This window comes from Saimiri boliviensis, chromosome 14, assembly GCF_048565385.1.
Source record: "Saimiri boliviensis isolate mSaiBol1 chromosome 14, mSaiBol1.pri, whole genome shotgun sequence".
Taxonomy (NCBI): domain Eukaryota; kingdom Metazoa; phylum Chordata; class Mammalia; order Primates; family Cebidae; genus Saimiri; species Saimiri boliviensis.
Genome location: NC_133462.1, coordinates 77,944,724 through 77,964,721, shown reverse-complemented (window position 1 = coordinate 77,964,721; position 19,998 = coordinate 77,944,724). Strand labels below are relative to the sequence as shown.

Here is a 19,998-nt window from a genome sequence, read left to right as displayed (position 1 = left end):
GGCGGCCAGGCCGAAGAGGAGGCGTGCTGCTGCCCGGCCGCTGCTGGTGCCGGGCTGCGGCGGGGTCGCAGGCGGGACGGAAAACCGGGCGCTTGAGAAGCACGGCGACCGCAAAAAGGCCAGGGGCAGGCAGCGAAGAGCCGAAAGCCCACGGCACCCGGTGTTCCCCAGGCGGTCTCCCGTCCAGGTACTAACCAGGCCCGACCCTGCTTTGCTTCCGAGATCTGACGAGATCGGGCGCGTCCAGGGCGGCATGGCCGTAGACGCCAGCAGCGGGCCCCTGGCTGCCCCACGAGGCCGGCGCAGCCACGGCCGCCCGACGCCAGGCCTCACTGCCACCGCCTGGCCGCGGGGCTCGGGTCGGAGACCCCCCCGAGCCGCTCGCCCGCTGCCGGGCTCGGCCGCTCTCCGGGTCTACCGCCCCAGCTCTGCCCCGACGCGGGGCTCCGCTTTCCTGCGGCCTCCCCACGCCTCCCGATTTCGCTTGTCTTCGTCGTCACGACGGCCGGGCTCCTGATCCCAACACAGGGGCCGAGGGACACCCAGAGGGCCCCGCCGACTCCAACAACGCCACCACCACCGCCGCCGCCGCCACCGCCACCGCCACCGCCAGCACGACGAACACAACCCCACCCCTCCCACACACACACACACACGAGCCCAGTGGCACGAGCACCCACGCAGGCCCAGGCACAGGCACGTAGACACAGACAGCTCGAAGGAGAGCCAGCGAGCGAGGGAGGGAACGGTAGAAACGGACACACGCGGAGAGACAGCGATACGGAGAGAGACGGAGAGGACCAGGAGGATGGAGACAGAGACACACAGACAGACCCAAGGGTGGGCCAGAAAGAGCGCAAGGTGGAAGGGGAAGACAAGAAAGAGAGACGCTGAGGGAATCAGAGAGCCAGAGCGCTTGAGCCTTGGAGAGGGAGCACTCTGCCGTGGTGGACCCGGCTCCCTGGAGCAGGCCCGGTAGGGTGCAGGGAGCTTGGGCTGGCCCCGAACAGAGTGGCAGGGCCGCGCGGGTCCGGGAGGACCGACGGAGCCCTGGGACGTGTTTTGCCGCGGCTGGGTTGGTTGCTTGCTTTGGGGGGTGCGTCTCGTAGGGTCCTTCCTCTGTTGGCTTCTCCCCGTCCTCCTGGTGCGGTGGGCCACCCCGGCCCCCACCCCCACCCCCGCCCCCAGATATGTAGCGCGCACCCGTCGGTCTGGCGGGAGGCGTGGCGCCCAGCGTGCCCACGGGGCCCGGGGCCTGGACCTCTCCGGTGCGCTCGGGACTAGAGTTTACACGAAGTGGGTGGCCGCGGGAATCCAAGCGCACGGGGACGATTTTCCCGGCGGCTGGCCAAACGGAAGAAGGAACCCAGGCGTTCTGGAGCGGAGGTCTCGGCTGGCGTCTGTGGCACCCGCTGCCCCCTGGCCGCCCCGGGCTTGGGGCGGCGCCGCGTGGGTCACTTGAACTGCCCGGGCGTCCCGGGAGAAAGAAAGCACCCGACGGGGCAGGGAAGCGGCGCCTGCCTGCGGATTCGGAGGTGGGGGTCGGGTCCCGTCCCTCCCGGCACCGGCGGAAGAGGCGGTAGACGCTGCCAGCAGCCTGGGGGGTGCTGCGATGGCCGATCCACCCGCTCCCACCCTGCCGCCCCCCCTCCCCCCCCCCGCGGAGGTCCCAGGCTGCGGCGGGGTCGCGGACGGGCGGAAAGAGGGGGAGCAGAGTCGGGGGCCGCTGGGGAAGCCCAGCGACAAAAGAGGGACAAAAGAAGGCAGGGAGCGGAAGAGCCAAAAGCCTACAGCACCCGGTATTCCCAGGCGGTCTCCCATCCAAGTACTAACCAGGCCCGACCCTGCTTAGCTTCCGAGATCAGACGAGATCGGGCGCGTTCAGGGTGGTATGGCCGTAGACGCTGGCGGTGGCCTTTGGCTGCCCCAAAAGGCGGCCCGCAGCCACGCCCGCCCGACTCCAGGCGTCACCGCGAGCCCTGCCGGCCGGCTGGGCCGCTCTTCCACGCTATGCCCTGGCACCGCCGGCCGCCGCGCTGCGCCACGCTGCGCCGCGCCTTCCGTCGGCCTCTCGGAGCCTCCCGTCGTCGCCGGCGGGGACGACAGGGTCTGCGCCGAGCGCTCGGGGTCCCGGGGCTTCCTCCGGGGCCTCCGCCTTGCCGCCGCCGCCGCCGCCGAGGGATACTTTGGGATCCGCCGCCGCCCCTCCGGCAAGGCCCCCTCGTGCCCCTGCCACTCAGAGCCGCCACGGCTGCCCAGGAACCCAGAGGCGGCCCAGCCCCGCGGGTTCTTTTTCTCCCAGCGCACCCACCACGCTCCCTGGTGCGGCTCAGGGGCCGGGGGGCGGGGCGGAGCCCTCGCTGTGTCCCGCGCTGGCGCTAGAGCCGGCAGCCTGACCCCGGGACCAGAGGGGCTGACGCACTCGCCCAAGGAGAGCAGAGGAGAGACGGGCGGAGAGACCGAAAGAAAGGGAGAGAAAGACAGAGAGTGACAGACGACAGCCAGAGCCGCAGAACGGGCGCCAGCTACAGGGGGCAGAACAGAAAGGGAGGGGGGGGGGGTGAGGCAGCTAGAGAGCCACAGCGATAGAGCCTTGGAGAGCCAGCGCTCTGCTCTGACGGACAGGGCCTCTTGGAGCAGGCCGGGGTGGGGTGGAGGCTGCTTGGGCTGGCTCAGGACGGGCTGGCAGGGCCGCCCACGCGGGAGGACCGACGGCGCCCTGACACGCGTTTTTTCTCTTGGCTCGGTTGGGTGCGTTGGCTGCGCCTCTGCTAGGGTCCTTCCTCTGTTGGCTCCTCGCCGTCCACTGGCTGCGGTGGGCCCCGCCATCTGCAGGGAGACAGGGCCCGAGGCCTGCGTCTCTCTCTCCTGCCCTCGAGACTGGGGCTTAGGCGGAGTTGGCGGCGATGGGGATGCGGGCGCACAGAAACCGCTTTCCTGGTGGCTGGCGAAGGCGCCGTCCTTTTCCCCGGCACAGCAGCCCATGAGGTCTGGAGCAGAGGCCTTGGCTTGCGTCTGTGGGACCCGCTGGCCCTGCCCGCCTCTGCCTCTACCTACCCCGGGCGGGCTCCGGTCTCGGACGGTTGCGGCGGCGCCGGGTGAGTGAATTGCGTTCACCGGGCGTCCCGGGAGCGGGAAGACACCCTGGACGGCAGGGACCCCGGGCCTGCGCCTTGGGGGGTCGGGTCCCGGCCCTCGGTGCCCAGGCTGGAGCCCAGCTCCTGATGGGCGGCGGCCAGGCCGAAGAGGAGGCGTGCTGCTGCCCGGCCGCTGCTGGTGCCGGGCTGCGGCGGGGTCGCAGGCGGGACGGAAAACCGGGCGCTTGAGAAGCACGGCGACCGCAAAAAGGCCAGGGGCAGGCAGCGAAGAGCCGAAAGCCCACGGCACCCGGTGTTCCCCAGGCGGTCTCCCGTCCAGGTACTAACCAGGCCCGACCCTGCTTTGCTTCCGAGATCTGACGAGATCGGGCGCGTCCAGGGCGGCATGGCCGTAGACGCCAGCAGCGGGCCCCTGGCTGCCCCACGAGGCCGGCGCAGCCACGGCCGCCCGACGCCAGGCCTCACTGCCACCGCCTGGCCGCGGGGCTCGGGTCGGAGACCCCCCCGAGCCGCTCGCCCGCTGCCGGGCTCGGCCGCTCTCCGGGTCTACCGCCCCAGCTCTGCCCCGACGCGGGGCTCCGCTTTCCTGCGGCCTCCCCACGCCTCCCGATTTCGCTTGTCTTCGTCGTCACGACGGCCGGGCTCCTGATCCCAACACAGGGGCCGAGGGACACCCAGAGGGCCCCGCCGACTCCAACAACGCCACCACCACCGCCGCCGCCGCCACCGCCACCGCCACCGCCAGCACGACGAACACAACCCCACCCCTCCCACACACACACACACACGAGCCCAGTGGCACGAGCACCCACGCAGGCCCAGGCACAGGCACGTAGACACAGACAGCTCGAAGGAGAGCCAGCGAGCGAGGGAGGGAACGGTAGAAACGGACACACGCGGAGAGACAGCGATACGGAGAGAGACGGAGAGGACCAGGAGGATGGAGACAGAGACACACAGACAGACCCAAGGGTGGGCCAGAAAGAGCGCAAGGTGGAAGGGGAAGACAAGAAAGAGAGACGCTGAGGGAATCAGAGAGCCAGAGCGCTTGAGCCTTGGAGAGGGAGCACTCTGCCGTGGTGGACCCGGCTCCCTGGAGCAGGCCCGGTAGGGTGCAGGGAGCTTGGGCTGGCCCCGAACAGAGTGGCAGGGCCGCGCGGGTCCGGGAGGACCGACGGAGCCCTGGGACGTGTTTTGCCGCGGCTGGGTTGGTTGCTTGCTTTGGGGGGTGCGTCTCGTAGGGTCCTTCCTCTGTTGGCTTCTCCCCGTCCTCCTGGTGCGGTGGGCCACCCCGGCCCCCACCCCCACCCCCGCCCCCAGATATGTAGCGCGCACCCGTCGGTCTGGCGGGAGGCGTGGCGCCCAGCGTGCCCACGGGGCCCGGGGCCTGGACCTCTCCGGTGCGCTCGGGACTAGAGTTTACACGAAGTGGGTGGCCGCGGGAATCCAAGCGCACGGGGACGATTTTCCCGGCGGCTGGCCAAACGGAAGAAGGAACCCAGGCGTTCTGGAGCGGAGGTCTCGGCTGGCGTCTGTGGCACCCGCTGCCCCCTGGCCGCCCCGGGCTTGGGGCGGCGCCGCGTGGGTCACTTGAACTGCCCGGGCGTCCCGGGAGAAAGAAAGCACCCGACGGGGCAGGGAAGCGGCGCCTGCCTGCGGATTCGGAGGTGGGGGTCGGGTCCCGTCCCTCCCGGCACCGGCGGAAGAGGCGGTAGACGCTGCCAGCAGCCTGGGGGGTGCTGCGATGGCCGATCCACCCGCTCCCACCCTGCCGCCCCCCCCCCTCCCCCCCCGCGGAGGTCCCAGGCTGCGGCGGGGTCGCGGACGGGCGGAAAGAGGGGGAGCAGAGTCGGGGGCCGCTGGGGAAGCCCAGCGACAAAAGAGGGACAAAAGAAGGCAGGGAGCGGAAGAGCCAAAAGCCTACAGCACCCGGTATTCCCAGGCGGTCTCCCATCCAAGTACTAACCAGGCCCGACCCTGCTTAGCTTCCGAGATCAGACGAGATCGGGCGCGTTCAGGGTGGTATGGCCGTAGACGCTGGCGGTGGCCTTTGGCTGCCCCAAAAGGCGGCCCGCAGCCACGCCCGCCCGACTCCAGGCGTCACCGCGAGCCCTGCCGGCCGGCTGGGCCGCTCTTCCACGCTATGCCCTGGCACCGCCGGCCGCCGCGCTGCGCCACGCTGCGCCGCGCCTTCCGTCGGCCTCTCGGAGCCTCCCGTCGTCGCCGGCGGGGACGACAGGGTCTGCGCCGAGCGCTCGGGGTCCCGGGGCTTCCTCCGGGGCCTCCGCCTTGCCGCCGCCGCCGCCGCCGAGGGATACTTTGGGATCCGCCGCCGCCCCTCCGGCAAGGCCCCCTCGTGCCCCTGCCACTCAGAGCCGCCACGGCTGCCCAGGAACCCAGAGGCGGCCCAGCCCCGCGGGTTCTTTTTCTCCCAGCGCACCCACCACGCTCCCTGGTGCGGCTCAGGGGCCGGGGGGCGGGGCGGAGCCCTCGCTGTGTCCCGCGCTGGCGCTAGAGCCGGCAGCCTGACCCCGGGACCAGAGGGGCTGACGCACTCGCCCAAGGAGAGCAGAGGAGAGACGGGCGGAGAGACCGAAAGAAAGGGAGAGAAAGACAGAGAGTGACAGACGACAGCCAGAGCCGCAGAACGGGCGCCAGCTACAGGGGGCAGAACAGAAAGGGAGGGGGGGGGGTGAGGCAGCTAGAGAGCCACAGCGATAGAGCCTTGGAGAGCCAGCGCTCTGCTCTGACGGACAGGGCCTCTTGGAGCAGGCCGGGGTGGGGTGGAGGCTGCTTGGGCTGGCTCAGGACGGGCTGGCAGGGCCGCCCACGCGGGAGGACCGACGGCGCCCTGACACGCGTTTTTTCTCTTGGCTCGGTTGGGTGCGTTGGCTGCGCCTCTGCTAGGGTCCTTCCTCTGTTGGCTCCTCGCCGTCCACTGGCTGCGGTGGGCCCCGCCATCTGCAGGGAGACAGGGCCCGAGGCCTGCGTCTCTCTCTCCTGCCCTCGAGACTGGGGCTTAGGCGGAGTTGGCGGCGATGGGGATGCGGGCGCACAGAAACCGCTTTCCTGGTGGCTGGCGAAGGCGCCGTCCTTTTCCCCGGCACAGCAGCCCATGAGGTCTGGAGCAGAGGCCTTGGCTTGCGTCTGTGGGACCCGCTGGCCCTGCCCGCCTCTGCCTCTACCTACCCCGGGCGGGCTCCGGTCTCGGACGGTTGCGGCGGCGCCGGGTGAGTGAATTGCGTTCACCGGGCGTCCCGGGAGCGGGAAGACACCCTGGACGGCAGGGACCCCGGGCCTGCGCCTTGGGGGGTCGGGTCCCGGCCCTCGGTGCCCAGGCTGGAGCCCAGCTCCTGATGGGCGGCGGCCAGGCCGAAGAGGAGGCGTGCTGCTGCCCGGCCGCTGCTGGTGCCGGGCTGCGGCGGGGTCGCAGGCGGGACGGAAAACCGGGCGCTTGAGAAGCACGGCGACCGCAAAAAGGCCAGGGGCAGGCAGCGAAGAGCCGAAAGCCCACGGCACCCGGTGTTCCCCAGGCGGTCTCCCGTCCAGGTACTAACCAGGCCCGACCCTGCTTTGCTTCCGAGATCTGACGAGATCGGGCGCGTCCAGGGCGGCATGGCCGTAGACGCCAGCAGCGGGCCCCTGGCTGCCCCACGAGGCCGGCGCAGCCACGGCCGCCCGACGCCAGGCCTCACTGCCACCGCCTGGCCGCGGGGCTCGGGTCGGAGACCCCCCCGAGCCGCTCGCCCGCTGCCGGGCTCGGCCGCTCTCCGGGTCTACCGCCCCAGCTCTGCCCCGACGCGGGGCTCCGCTTTCCTGCGGCCTCCCCACGCCTCCCGATTTCGCTTGTCTTCGTCGTCACGACGGCCGGGCTCCTGATCCCAACACAGGGGCCGAGGGACACCCAGAGGGCCCCGCCGACTCCAACAACGCCACCACCACCGCCGCCGCCGCCACCGCCACCGCCACCGCCACCACGACGAACACAACCCCACCCCTCCCACACACACACACACACGAGCCCAGTGGCACGAGCACCCACGCAGGCCCAGGCACAGGCACGTAGACACAGACAGCTCGAAGGAGAGCCAGCGAGCGAGGGAGGGAACGGTAGAAACGGACACACGCGGAGAGACAGCGATACGGAGAGAGACGGAGAGGACCAGGAGGATGGAGACAGAGACACACAGACAGACCCAAGGGTGGGCCAGAAAGAGCGCAAGGTGGAAGGGGAAGACAAGAAAGAGAGACGCTGAGGGAATCAGAGAGCCAGAGCGCTTGAGCCTTGGAGAGGGAGCACTCTGCCGTGGTGGACCCGGCTCCCTGGAGCAGGCCCGGTAGGGTGCAGGGAGCTTGGGCTGGCCCCGAACAGAGTGGCAGGGCCGCGCGGGTCCGGGAGGACCGACGGAGCCCTGGGACGTGTTTTGCCGCGGCTGGGTTGGTTGCTTGCTTTGGGGGGTGCGTCTCGTAGGGTCCTTCCTCTGTTGGCTTCTCCCCGTCCTCCTGGTGCGGTGGGCCACCCCGGCCCCCACCCCCACCCCCGCCCCCAGATATGTAGCGCGCACCCGTCCGTCTGGCGGGAGGCGTGGCGCCCAGCGTGCCCACGGGGCCCGGGGCCTGGACCTCTCCGGTGCGCTCGGGACTAGAGTTTACACGAAGTGGGTGGCCGCGGGAATCCAAGCGCACGGGGACGATTTTCCCGGCGGCTGGCCAAACGGAAGAAGGAACCCAGGCGTTCTGGAGCGGAGGTCTCGGCTGGCGTCTGTGGCACCCGCTGCCCCCTGGCCGCCCCGGGCTTGGGGCGGCGCCGCGTGGGTCACTTGAACTGCCCGGGCGTCCCGGGAGAAAGAAAGCACCCGACGGGGCAGGGAAGCGGCGCCTGCCTGCGGATTCGGAGGTGGGGGTCGGGTCCCGTCCCTCCCGGCACCGGCGGAAGAGGCGGTAGACGCTGTCAGCAGCCTGGGGGGTGCTGCGATGGCCGATCCACCCGCTCCCACCCTGCCGCCCCCCCCCCCCCCCCGCGGAGGTCCCAGGCTGCGGCGGGGTCGCGGACGGGCGGAAAGAGGGGGAGCAGAGTCGGGGGCCGCTGGGGAAGCCCAGCGACAAAAGAGGGACAAAAGAAGGCAGGGAGCGGAAGAGCCAAAAGCCTACAGCACCCGGTATTCCCAGGCGGTCTCCCATCCAAGTACTAACCAGGCCCGACCCTGCTTAGCTTCCGAGATCAGACGAGATCGGGCGCGTTCAGGGTGGTATGGCCGTAGACGCTGGCGGTGGCCTTTGGCTGCCCCAAAAGGCGGCCCGCAGCCACGCCCGCCCGACTCCAGGCGTCACCGCGAGCCCTGCCGGCCGGCTGGGCCGCTCTTCCACGCTATGCCCTGGCACCGCCGGCCGCCGCGCTGCGCCACGCTGCGCCGCGCCTTCCGTCGGCCTCTCGGAGCCTCCCGTCGTCGCCGGCGGGGACGACAGGGTCTGCGCCGAGCGCTCGGGGTCCCGGGGCTTCCTCCGGGGCCTCCGCCTTGCCGCCGCCGCCGCCGCCGAGGGATACTTTGGGATCCGCCGCCGCCCCTCCGGCAAGGCCCCCTCGTGCCCCTGCCACTCAGAGCCGCCACGGCTGCCCAGGAACCCAGAGGCGGCCCAGCCCCGCGGGTTCTTTTTCTCCCAGCGCACCCACCACGCTCCCTGGTGCGGCTCAGGGGCCGGGGGGCGGGGCGGAGCCCTCGCTGTGTCCCGCGCTGGCGCTAGAGCCGGCAGCCTGACCCCGGGACCAGAGGGGCTGACGCACTCGCCCAAGGAGAGCAGAGGAGAGACGGGCGGAGAGACCGAAAGAAAGGGAGAGAAAGACAGAGAGTGACAGACGACAGCCAGAGCCGCAGAACGGGCGCCAGCTACAGGGGGCAGAACAGAAAGGGAGGGGGGGGGGGGGTGAGGCAGCTAGAGAGCCACAGCGATAGAGCCTTGGAGAGCCAGCGCTCTGCTCTGACGGACAGGGCCTCTTGGAGCAGGCCGGGGTGGGGTGGAGGCTGCTTGGGCTGGCTCAGGACGGGCTGGCAGGGCCGCCCACGCGGGAGGACCGACGGCGCCCTGACACGCGTTTTTTCTCTTGGCTCGGTTGGGTGCGTTGGCTGCGCCTCTGCTAGGGTCCTTCCTCTGTTGGCTCCTCGCCGTCCACTGGCTGCGGTGGGCCCCGCCATCTGCAGGGAGACAGGGCCCGAGGCCTGCGTCTCTCTCTCCTGCCCTCGAGACTGGGGCTTAGGCGGAGTTGGCGGCGATGGGGATGCGGGCGCACAGAAACCGCTTTCCTGGTGGCTGGCGAAGGCGCCGTCCTTTTCCCCGGCACAGCAGCCCATGAGGTCTGGAGCAGAGGCCTTGGCTTGCGTCTGTGGGACCCGCTGGCCCTGCCCGCCTCTGCCTCTACCTACCCCGGGCGGGCTCCGGTCTCGGACGGTTGCGGCGGCGCCGGGTGAGTGAATTGCGTTCACCGGGCGTCCCGGGAGCGGGAAGACACCCTGGACGGCAGGGACCCCGGGCCTGCGCCTTGGGGGGTCGGGTCCCGGCCCTCGGTGCCCAGGCTGGAGCCCAGCTCCTGATGGGCGGCGGCCAGGCCGAAGAGGAGGCGTGCTGCTGCCCGGCCGCTGCTGGTGCCGGGCTGCGGCGGGGTCGCAGGCGGGACGGAAAACCGGGCGCTTGAGAAGCACGGCGACCGCAAAAAGGCCAGGGGCAGGCAGCGAAGAGCCGAAAGCCCACGGCACCCGGTGTTCCCCAGGCGGTCTCCCGTCCAGGTACTAACCAGGCCCGACCCTGCTTTGCTTCCGAGATCTGACGAGATCGGGCGCGTCCAGGGCGGCATGGCCGTAGACGCCAGCAGCGGGCCCCTGGCTGCCCCACGAGGCCGGCGCAGCCACGGCCGCCCGACGCCAGGCCTCACTGCCACCGCCTGGCCGCGGGGCTCGGGTCGGAGACCCCCCCGAGCCGCTCGCCCGCTGCCGGGCTCGGCCGCTCTCCGGGTCTACCGCCCCAGCTCTGCCCCGACGCGGGGCTCCGCTTTCCTGCGGCCTCCCCACGCCTCCCGATTTCGCTTGTCTTCGTCGTCACGACGGCCGGGCTCCTGATCCCAACACAGGGGCCGAGGGACACCCAGAGGGCCCCGCCGACTCCAACAACGCCACCACCACCGCCGCCGCCGCCACCGCCACCGCCACCGCCAGCACGACGAACACAACCCCACCCCTCCCACACACACACACACACGAGCCCAGTGGCACGAGCACCCACGCAGGCCCAGGCACAGGCACGTAGACACAGACAGCTCGAAGGAGAGCCAGCGAGCGAGGGAGGGAACGGTAGAAACGGACACACGCGGAGAGACAGCGATACGGAGAGAGACGGAGAGGACCAGGAGGATGGAGACAGAGACACACAGACAGACCCAAGGGTGGGCCAGAAAGAGCGCAAGGTGGAAGGGGAAGACAAGAAAGAGAGACGCTGAGGGAATCAGAGAGCCAGAGCGCTTGAGCCTTGGAGAGGGAGCACTCTGCCGTGGTGGACCCGGCTCCCTGGAGCAGGCCCGGTAGGGTGCAGGGAGCTTGGGCTGGCCCCGAACAGAGTGGCAGGGCCGCGCGGGTCCGGGAGGACCGACGGAGCCCTGGGACGTGTTTTGCCGCGGCTGGGTTGGTTGCTTGCTTTGGGGGGTGCGTCTCGTAGGGTCCTTCCTCTGTTGGCTTCTCCCCGTCCTCCTGGTGCGGTGGGCCACCCCGGCCCCCACCCCCACCCCCGCCCCCAGATATGTAGCGCGCACCCGTCCGTCTGGCGGGAGGCGTGGCGCCCAGCGTGCCCACGGGGCCCGGGGCCTGGACCTCTCCGGTGCGCTCGGGACTAGAGTTTACACGAAGTGGGTGGCCGCGGGAATCCAAGCGCACGGGGACGATTTTCCCGGCGGCTGGCCAAACGGAAGAAGGAACCCAGGCGTTCTGGAGCGGAGGTCTCGGCTGGCGTCTGTGGCACCCGCTGCCCCCTGGCCGCCCCGGGCTTGGGGCGGCGCCGCGTGGGTCACTTGAACTGCCCGGGCGTCCCGGGAGAAAGAAAGCACCCGACGGGGCAGGGAAGCGGCGCCTGCCTGCGGATTCGGAGGTGGGGGTCGGGTCCCGTCCCTCCCGGCACCGGCGGAAGAGGCGGTAGACGCTGCCAGCAGCCTGGGGGGTGCTGCGATGGCCGATCCACCCGCTCCCACCCTGCCGCCCCCCCCCTCCCCCCCCGCGGAGGTCCCAGGCTGCGGCGGGGTCGCGGACGGGCGGAAAGAGGGGGAGCAGAGTCGGGGGCCGCTGGGGAAGCCCAGCGACAAAAGAGGGACAAAAGAAGGCAGGGAGCGGAAGAGCCAAAAGCCTACAGCACCCGGTATTCCCAGGCGGTCTCCCATCCAAGTACTAACCAGGCCCGACCCTGCTTAGCTTCCGAGATCAGACGAGATCGGGCGCGTTCAGGGTGGTATGGCCGTAGACGCTGGCGGTGGCCTTTGGCTGCCCCAAAAGGCGGCCCGCAGCCACGCCCGCCCGACTCCAGGCGTCACCGCGAGCCCTGCCGGCCGGCTGGGCCGCTCTTCCACGCTATGCCCTGGCACCGCCGGCCGCCGCGCTGCGCCACGCTGCGCCGCGCCTTCCGTCGGCCTCTCGGAGCCTCCCGTCGTCGCCGGCGGGGACGACAGGGTCTGCGCCGAGCGCTCGGGGTCCCGGGGCTTCCTCCGGGGCCTCCGCCTTGCCGCCGCCGCCGCCGCCGAGGGATACTTTGGGATCCGCCGCCGCCCCTCCGGCAAGGCCCCCTCGTGCCCCTGCCACTCAGAGCCGCCACGGCTGCCCAGGAACCCAGAGGCGGCCCAGCCCCGCGGGTTCTTTTTCTCCCAGCGCACCCACCACGCTCCCTGGTGCGGCTCAGGGGCCGGGGGGCGGGGCGGAGCCCTCGCTGTGTCCCGCGCTGGCGCTAGAGCCGGCAGCCTGACCCCGGGACCAGAGGGGCTGACGCACTCGCCCAAGGAGAGCAGAGGAGAGACGGGCGGAGAGACCGAAAGAAAGGGAGAGAAAGACAGAGAGTGACAGACGACAGCCAGAGCCGCAGAACGGGCGCCAGCTACAGGGGGCAGAACAGAAAGGGAGGGGGGGGGGTGAGGCAGCTAGAGAGCCACAGCGATAGAGCCTTGGAGAGCCAGCGCTCTGCTCTGACGGACAGGGCCTCTTGGAGCAGGCCGGGGTGGGGTGGAGGCTGCTTGGGCTGGCTCAGGACGGGCTGGCAGGGCCGCCCACGCGGGAGGACCGACGGCGCCCTGACACGCGTTTTTTCTCTTGGCTCGGTTGGGTGCGTTGGCTGCGCCTCTGCTAGGGTCCTTCCTCTGTTGGCTCCTCGCCGTCCACTGGCTGCGGTGGGCCCCGCCATCTGCAGGGAGACAGGGCCCGAGGCCTGCGTCTCTCTCTCCTGCCCTCGAGACTGGGGCTTAGGCGGAGTTGGCGGCGATGGGGATGCGGGCGCACAGAAACCGCTTTCCTGGTGGCTGGCGAAGGCGCCGTCCTTTTCCCCGGCACAGCAGCCCATGAGGTCTGGAGCAGAGGCCTTGGCTTGCGTCTGTGGGACCCGCTGGCCCTGCCCGCCTCTGCCTCTACCTACCCCGGGCGGGCTCCGGTCTCGGACGGTTGCGGCGGCGCCGGGTGAGTGAATTGCGTTCACCGGGCGTCCCGGGAGCGGGAAGACACCCTGGACGGCAGGGACCCCGGGCCTGCGCCTTGGGGGGTCGGGTCCCGGCCCTCGGTGCCCAGGCTGGAGCCCAGCTCCTGATGGGCGGCGGCCAGGCCGAAGAGGAGGCGTGCTGCTGCCCGGCCGCTGCTGGTGCCGGGCTGCGGCGGGGTCGCAGGCGGGACGGAAAACCGGGCGCTTGAGAAGCACGGCGACCGCAAAAAGGCCAGGGGCAGGCAGCGAAGAGCCGAAAGCCCACGGCACCCGGTGTTCCCCAGGCGGTCTCCCGTCCAGGTACTAACCAGGCCCGACCCTGCTTTGCTTCCGAGATCTGACGAGATCGGGCGCGTCCAGGGCGGCATGGCCGTAGACGCCAGCAGCGGGCCCCTGGCTGCCCCACGAGGCCGGCGCAGCCACGGCCGCCCGACGCCAGGCCTCACTGCCACCGCCTGGCCGCGGGGCTCGGGTCGGAGACCCCCCCGAGCCGCTCGCCCGCTGCCGGGCTCGGCCGCTCTCCGGGTCTACCGCCCCAGCTCTGCCCCGACGCGGGGCTCCGCTTTCCTGCGGCCTCCCCACGCCTCCCGATTTCGCTTGTCTTCGTCGTCACGACGGCCGGGCTCCTGATCCCAACACAGGGGCCGAGGGACACCCAGAGGGCCCCGCCGACTCCAACAACGCCACCACCACCGCCGCCGCCGCCGCCGCCACCGCCACCGCCACCGCCACCACGACGAACACAACCCCACCCCTCCCACACACACACACACACGAGCCCAGTGGCACGAGCACCCACGCAGGCCCAGGCACAGGCACGTAGACACAGACAGCTCGAAGGAGAGCCAGCGAGCGAGGGAGGGAACGGTAGAAACGGACACACGCGGAGAGACAGCGATACGGAGAGAGACGGAGAGGACCAGGAGGATGGAGACAGAGACACACAGACAGACCCAAGGGTGGGCCAGAAAGAGCGCAAGGTGGAAGGGGAAGACAAGAAAGAGAGACGCTGAGGGAATCAGAGAGCCAGAGCGCTTGAGCCTTGGAGAGGGAGCACTCTGCCGTGGTGGACCCGGCTCCCTGGAGCAGGCCCGGTAGGGTGCAGGGAGCTTGGGCTGGCCCCGAACAGAGTGGCAGGGCCGCGCGGGTCCGGGAGGACCGACGGAGCCCTGGGACGTGTTTTGCCGCGGCTGGGTTGGTTGCTTGCTTTGGGGGGTGCGTCTCGTAGGGTCCTTCCTCTGTTGGCTTCTCCCCGTCCTCCTGGTGCGGTGGGCCACCCCGGCCCCCACCCCCACCCCCGCCCCCAGATATGTAGCGCGCACCCGTCGGTCTGGCGGGAGGCGTGGCGCCCAGCGTGCCCACGGGGCCCGGGGCCTGGACCTCTCCGGTGCGCTCGGGACTAGAGTTTACACGAAGTGGGTGGCCGCGGGAATCCAAGCGCACGGGGACGATTTTCCCGGCGGCTGGCCAAACGGAAGAAGGAACCCAGGCGTTCTGGAGCGGAGGTCTCGGCTGGCGTCTGTGGCACCCGCTGCCCCCTGGCCGCCCCGGGCTTGGGGCGGCGCCGCGTGGGTCACTTGAACTGCCCGGGCGTCCCGGGAGAAAGAAAGCACCCGACGGGGCAGGGAAGCGGCGCCTGCCTGCGGATTCGGAGGTGGGGGTCGGGTCCCGTCCCTCCCGGCACCGGCGGAAGAGGCGGTAGACGCTGCCAGCAGCCTGGGGGGTGCTGCGATGGCCGATCCACCCGCTCCCACCCTGCCGCCCCCCCCCCCCCCCCCCGCGGAGGTCCCAGGCTGCGGCGGGGTCGCGGACGGGCGGAAAGAGGGGGAGCAGAGTCGGGGGCCGCTGGGGAAGCCCAGCGACAAAAGAGGGACAAAAGAAGGCAGGGAGCGGAAGAGCCAAAAGCCTACAGCACCCGGTATTCCCAGGCGGTCTCCCATCCAAGTACTAACCAGGCCCGACCCTGCTTAGCTTCCGAGATCAGACGAGATCGGGCGCGTTCAGGGTGGTATGGCCGTAGACGCTGGCGGTGGCCTTTGGCTGCCCCAAAAGGCGGCCCGCAGCCACGCCCGCCCGACTCCAGGCGTCACCGCGAGCCCTGCCGGCCGGCTGGGCCGCTCTTCCACGCTATGCCCTGGCACCGCCGGCCGCCGCGCTGCGCCACGCTGCGCCGCGCCTTCCGTCGGCCTCTCGGAGCCTCCCGTCGTCGCCGGCGGGGACGACAGGGTCTGCGCCGAGCGCTCGGGGTCCCGGGGCTTCCTCCGGGGCCTCCGCCTTGCCGCCGCCGCCGCCGCCGAGGGATACTTTGGGATCCGCCGCCGCCCCTCCGGCAAGGCCCCCTCGTGCCCCTGCCACTCAGAGCCGCCACGGCTGCCCAGGAACCCAGAGGCGGCCCAGCCCCGCGGGTTCTTTTTCTCCCAGCGCACCCACCACGCTCCCTGGTGCGGCTCAGGGGCCGGGGGGCGGGGCGGAGCCCTCGCTGTGTCCCGCGCTGGCGCTAGAGCCGGCAGCCTGACCCCGGGACCAGAGGGGCTGACGCACTCGCCCAAGGAGAGCAGAGGAGAGACGGGCGGAGAGACCGAAAGAAAGGGAGAGAAAGACAGAGAGTGACAGACGACAGCCAGAGCCGCAGAACGGGCGCCAGCTACAGGGGGCAGAACAGAAAGGGAGGGGGGGGGGTGAGGCAGCTAGAGAGCCACAGCGATAGAGCCTTGGAGAGCCAGCGCTCTGCTCTGACGGACAGGGCCTCTTGGAGCAGGCCGGGGTGGGGTGGAGGCTGCTTGGGCTGGCTCAGGACGGGCTGGCAGGGCCGCCCACGCGGGAGGACCGACGGCGCCCTGACACGCGTTTTTTCTCTTGGCTCGGTTGGGTGCGTTGGCTGCGCCTCTGCTAGGGTCCTTCCTCTGTTGGCTCCTCGCCGTCCACTGGCTGCGGTGGGCCCCGCCATCTGCAGGGAGACAGGGCCCGAGGCCTGCGTCTCTCTCTCCTGCCCTCGAGACTGGGGCTTAGGCGGAGTTGGCGGCGATGGGGATGCGGGCGCACAGAAACCGCTTTCCTGGTGGCTGGCGAAGGCGCCGTCCTTTTCCCCGGCACAGCAGCCCATGAGGTCTGGAGCAGAGGCCTTGGCTTGCGTCTGTGGGACCCGCTGGCCCTGCCCGCCTCTGCCTCTACCTACCCCGGGCGGGCTCCGGTCTCGGACGGTTGCGGCGGCGCCGGGTGAGTGAATTGCGTTCACCGGGCGTCCCGGGAGCGGGAAGACACCCTGGACGGCAGGGACCCCGGGCCTGCGCCTTGGGGGGTCGGGTCCCGGCCCTCGGTGCCCAGGCTGGAGCCCAGCTCCTGATGGGCGGCGGCCAGGCCGAAGAGGAGGCGTGCTGCTGCCCGGCCGCTGCTGGTGCCGGGCTGCGGCGGGGTCGCAGGCGGGACGGAAAACCGGGCGCTTGAGAAGCACGGCGACCGCAAAAAGGCCAGGGGCAGGCAGCGAAGAGCCGAAAGCCCACGGCACCCGGTGTTCCCCAGGCGGTCTCCCGTCCAGGTACTAACCAGGCCCGACCCTGCTTTGCTTCCGAGATCTGACGAGATCGGGCGCGTCCAGGGCGGCATGGCCGTAGACGCCAGCAGCGGGCCCCTGGCTGCCCCACGAGGCCGGCGCAGCCACGGCCGCCCGACGCCAGGCCTCACTGCCACCGCCTGGCCGCGGGGCTCGGGTCGGAGACCCCCCCGAGCCGCTCGCCCGCTGCCGGGCTCGGCCGCTCTCCGGGTCTACCGCCCCAGCTCTGCCCCGACGCGGGGCTCCGCTTTCCTGCGGCCTCCCCACGCCTCCCGATTTCGCTTGTCTTCGTCGTCACGACGGCCGGGCTCCTGATCCCAACACAGGGGCCGAGGGACACCCAGAGGGCCCCGCCGACTCCAACAACGCCAGCACCACCGCCGCCGCCGCCACCGCCACCGCCACCGCCACCACGACGAACACAACCCCACCCCTCCCACACACACACACACACACGAGCCCACTGGCACGAGCACCCACGCAGGCCCAGGCACAGGCACGTAGACACAGACAGCTCGAAGGAGAGCCAGCGAGCGAGGGAGGGAACGGTAGAAACGGACACACGCGGAGAGACAGCGATACGGAGAGAGACGGAGAGGACCAGGAGGATGGAGACAGAGACACACAGACAGACCCAAGGGTGGGCCAGAAAGAGCGCAAGGTGGAAGGGGAAGACAAGAAAGAGAGACGCTGAGGGAATCAGAGAGCCAGAGCGCTTGAGCCTTGGAGAGGGAGCACTCTGCCGTGGTGGACCCCGGCTCCCTGGAGCAGGCCCGGTAGGGTGCAGGGAGCTTGGGCTGGCCCCGAACAGAGTGGCAGGGCCGCGCGGGTCCGGGAGGACCGACGGAGCCCTGGGACGTGTTTTGCCGCGGCTGGGTTGGTTGCTTGCTTTGGGGGGTGCGTCTCGTAGGGTCCTTCCTCTGTTGGCTTCTCCCCCGTCCTCCTGGTGCGGTGGGCCACCCCGGCCCCCACCCCCACCCCCGCCCCCAGATATGTAGCGCGCACCCGTCGGTCTGGCGGGAGGCGTGGCGCCCAGCGTGCCCACGGGGCCCGGGGCCTGGACCTCTCCGGTGCGCTCGGGACTAGAGTTTACACGAAGTGGGTGGCCGCGGGAATCCAAGCGCACGGGGACGATTTTCCCGGCGGCTGGCCAAACGGAAGAAGGAACCCAGGCGTTCTGGAGCGGAGGTCTCGGCTGGCGTCTGTGGCACCCGCTGCCCCCTGGCCGCCCCGGGCTTGGGGCGGCGCCGCGTGGGTCACTTGAACTGCCCGGGCGTCCCGGGAGAAAGAAAGCACCCGACGGGGCAGGGAAGCGGCGCCTGCCTGCGGATTCGGAGGTGGGGGTCGGGTCCCGTCCCTCCCGGCACCGGCGGAAGAGGCGGTAGACGCTGTCAGCAGCCTGGGGGGTGCTGCGATGGCCGATCCACCCGCTCCCACCCTGCCGCCCCCCCCCCCCCCCCGCGGAGGTCCCAGGCTGCGGCGGGGTCGCGGACGGGCGGAAAGAGGGGGAGCAGAGTCGGGGGCCGCTGGGGAAGCCCAGCGACAAAAGAGGGGACAAAAGAAGGCAGGGAGCGGAAGAGCCAAAAGCCCTACAGCACCCGGTATTCCCAGGCGGTCTCCCATCCAAGTACTAACCAGGCCCGACCCTGCTTAGCTTCCGAGATCAGACGAGATCGGGCGCGTTCAGGGTGGTATGGCCGTAGACGCTGGCGGTGGCCTTTGGCTGCCCCAAAAGGCGGCCCGCAGCCACGCCCGCCCGACTCCAGGCGTCACCGCGAGCCCTGCCGGCCGGCTGGGCCGCTCTTCCACGCTATGCCCTGGCACCGCCGGCCGCCGCGCTGCGCCACGCTGCGCCGCGCCTTCCGTCGGCCTCTCGGAGCCTCCCGTCGTCGCCGGCGGGGACGACAGGGTCTGCGCCGAGCGCTCGGGGTCCCGGGGCTTCCTCCGGGGCCTCCGCCTTGCCGCCGCCGCCGCCGCCGAGGGATACTTTGGGATCCGCCGCCGCCCCTCCGGCAAGGCCCCCTCGTGCCCCTGCCACTCAGAGCCGCCACGGCTGCCCAGGAACCCAGAGGCGGCCCAGCCCCGCGGGTTCTTTTTCTCCCAGCGCACCCACCACGCTCCCTGGTGCGGCTCAGGGGCCGGGGGGCGGGGCGGAGCCCTCGCTGTGTCCCGCGCTGGCGCTAGAGCCGGCAGCCTGACCCCGGGACCAGAGGGGCTGACGCACTCGCCCAAGGAGAGCAGAGGAGAGACGGGCGGAGAGACCGAAAGAAAGGGAGAGAAAGACAGAGAGTGACAGACGACAGCCAGAGCCGCAGAACGGGCGCCAGCTACAGGGGGCAGAACAGAAAGGGAGGGGGGGGGGTGAGGCAGCTAGAGAGCCACAGCGATAGAGCCTTGGAGAGCCAGCGCTCTGCTCTGACGGACAGGGCCTCTTGGAGCAGGCCGGGGTGGGGTGGAGGCTGCTTGGGCTGGCTCAGGACGGGCTGCAGGGCCGCCCACGCGGGAGGACCGACGGCGCCCTGACACGCGTTTTTTCTCTTGGCTCGGTTGGGTGCGTTGGCTGCGCCTCTGCTAGGGTCCTTCCTCTGTTGGCTCCTCGCCGTCCACTGGCTGCGGTGGGCCCCGCCATCTGCAGGGAGACAGGGCCCGAGGCCTGCGTCTCTCTCTCCTGCCCTCGAGACTGGGGCTTAGGCGGAGTTGGCGGCGATGGGGATGCGGGCGCACAGAAACCGCTTTCCTGGTGGCTGGCGAAGGCGCCGTCCTTTTCCCCGGCACAGCAGCCCATGAGGTCTGGAGCAGAGGCCTTGGCTTGCGTCTGTGGGACCCGCTGGCCCTGCCCGCCTCTGCCTCTACCTACCCCGGGCGGGCTCCGGTCTCGGACGGTTGCGGCGGCGCCGGGTGAGTGAATTGCGTTCACCGGGCGTCCCGGGAGCGGGAAGACACCCTGGACGGCAGGGACCCCGGGCCTGCGCCTTGGGGGGTCGGGTCCCGGCCCTCGGTGCCCAGGCTGGAGCCCAGCTCCTGATGGGCGGCGGCCAGGCCGAAGAGGAGGCGTGCTGCTGCCCGGCCGCTGCTGGTGCCGGGCTGCGGCGGGGTCGCAGGCGGGACGGAAAACCGGGCGCTTGAGAAGCACGGCGACCGCAAAAAGGCCAGGGGCAGGCAGCGAAGAGCCGAAAGCCCACGGCACCCGGTGTTCCCCAGGCGGTCTCCCGTCCAGGTACTAACCAGGCCCGACCCTGCTTTGCTTCCGAGATCTGACGAGATCGGGCGCGTCCAGGGCGGCATGGCCGTAGACGCCAGCAGCGGGCCCCTGGCTGCCCCACGAGGCCGGCGCAGCCACGGCCGCCCGACGCCAGGCCTCACTGCCACCGCCTGGCCGCGGGGCTCGGGTCGGAGACCCCCCCGAGCCGCTCGCCCGCTGCCGGGCTCGGCCGCTCTCCGGGTCTACCGCCCCAGCTCTGCCCCGACGCGGGGCTCCGCTTTCCTGCGGCCTCCCCACGCCTCCCGATTTCGCTTGTCTTCGTCGTCACGACGGCCGGGCTCCTGATCCCAACACAGGGGCCGAGGGACACCCAGAGGGCCCCGCCGACTCCAACAACGCCACCACCACCGCCGCCGCCGCCACCGCCACCGCCACCGCCA

The 19,998-nt window shown here is 71.2% G+C and overlaps 13 non-coding genes across 13 annotated transcripts; all 13 read right to left on the bottom strand.

Annotated features, from left to right (window-relative positions):
* Positions 1-145: 145 nt before the first annotated feature.
* On the bottom strand, positions 146-265 carry LOC120362084 (5S ribosomal RNA). Its single transcript, XR_005578086.1, has one exon. It is a non-coding gene; the product is annotated as a 5S ribosomal RNA (ribosomal RNA).
* A 1,519-nt stretch (positions 266-1,784) lies between these two features.
* LOC141581368 (5S ribosomal RNA) lies at positions 1,785-1,903 on the bottom strand. Its single transcript, XR_012513960.1, has one exon. It is a non-coding gene; the product is annotated as a 5S ribosomal RNA (ribosomal RNA).
* Positions 1,904-3,375: 1,472 nt separating this feature from the next.
* LOC141581323 (5S ribosomal RNA) lies at positions 3,376-3,495 on the bottom strand. Its single transcript, XR_012513917.1, has one exon. It is a non-coding gene; the product is annotated as a 5S ribosomal RNA (ribosomal RNA).
* A 1,520-nt stretch (positions 3,496-5,015) lies between these two features.
* On the bottom strand, positions 5,016-5,134 carry LOC141581367 (5S ribosomal RNA). Its single transcript, XR_012513959.1, has one exon. It is a non-coding gene; the product is annotated as a 5S ribosomal RNA (ribosomal RNA).
* A 1,471-nt stretch (positions 5,135-6,605) lies between these two features.
* LOC141581322 (5S ribosomal RNA) lies at positions 6,606-6,725 on the bottom strand. The gene has a single exon (XR_012513916.1). It is a non-coding gene; the product is annotated as a 5S ribosomal RNA (ribosomal RNA).
* Positions 6,726-8,242: 1,517 nt separating this feature from the next.
* Positions 8,243-8,361, bottom strand: LOC141581364 (5S ribosomal RNA). The gene has a single exon (XR_012513956.1). It is a non-coding gene; the product is annotated as a 5S ribosomal RNA (ribosomal RNA).
* A 1,474-nt stretch (positions 8,362-9,835) lies between these two features.
* On the bottom strand, positions 9,836-9,955 carry LOC141581321 (5S ribosomal RNA). Its single transcript, XR_012513915.1, has one exon. It is a non-coding gene; the product is annotated as a 5S ribosomal RNA (ribosomal RNA).
* Positions 9,956-11,474: 1,519 nt separating this feature from the next.
* On the bottom strand, positions 11,475-11,593 carry LOC141581363 (5S ribosomal RNA). The gene has a single exon (XR_012513955.1). It is a non-coding gene; the product is annotated as a 5S ribosomal RNA (ribosomal RNA).
* Positions 11,594-13,064: 1,471 nt separating this feature from the next.
* Positions 13,065-13,184, bottom strand: LOC141581320 (5S ribosomal RNA). Its single transcript, XR_012513914.1, has one exon. It is a non-coding gene; the product is annotated as a 5S ribosomal RNA (ribosomal RNA).
* A 1,525-nt stretch (positions 13,185-14,709) lies between these two features.
* LOC141581362 (5S ribosomal RNA) lies at positions 14,710-14,828 on the bottom strand. The gene has a single exon (XR_012513954.1). It is a non-coding gene; the product is annotated as a 5S ribosomal RNA (ribosomal RNA).
* A 1,471-nt stretch (positions 14,829-16,299) lies between these two features.
* LOC141581319 (5S ribosomal RNA) lies at positions 16,300-16,419 on the bottom strand. Its single transcript, XR_012513913.1, has one exon. It is a non-coding gene; the product is annotated as a 5S ribosomal RNA (ribosomal RNA).
* Positions 16,420-17,942: 1,523 nt separating this feature from the next.
* Positions 17,943-18,061, bottom strand: LOC141581380 (5S ribosomal RNA). The gene has a single exon (XR_012513972.1). It is a non-coding gene; the product is annotated as a 5S ribosomal RNA (ribosomal RNA).
* A 1,470-nt stretch (positions 18,062-19,531) lies between these two features.
* LOC141581317 (5S ribosomal RNA) lies at positions 19,532-19,651 on the bottom strand. The gene has a single exon (XR_012513911.1). It is a non-coding gene; the product is annotated as a 5S ribosomal RNA (ribosomal RNA).
* Between the last annotated feature and the right edge of the window lie 347 nt (positions 19,652-19,998).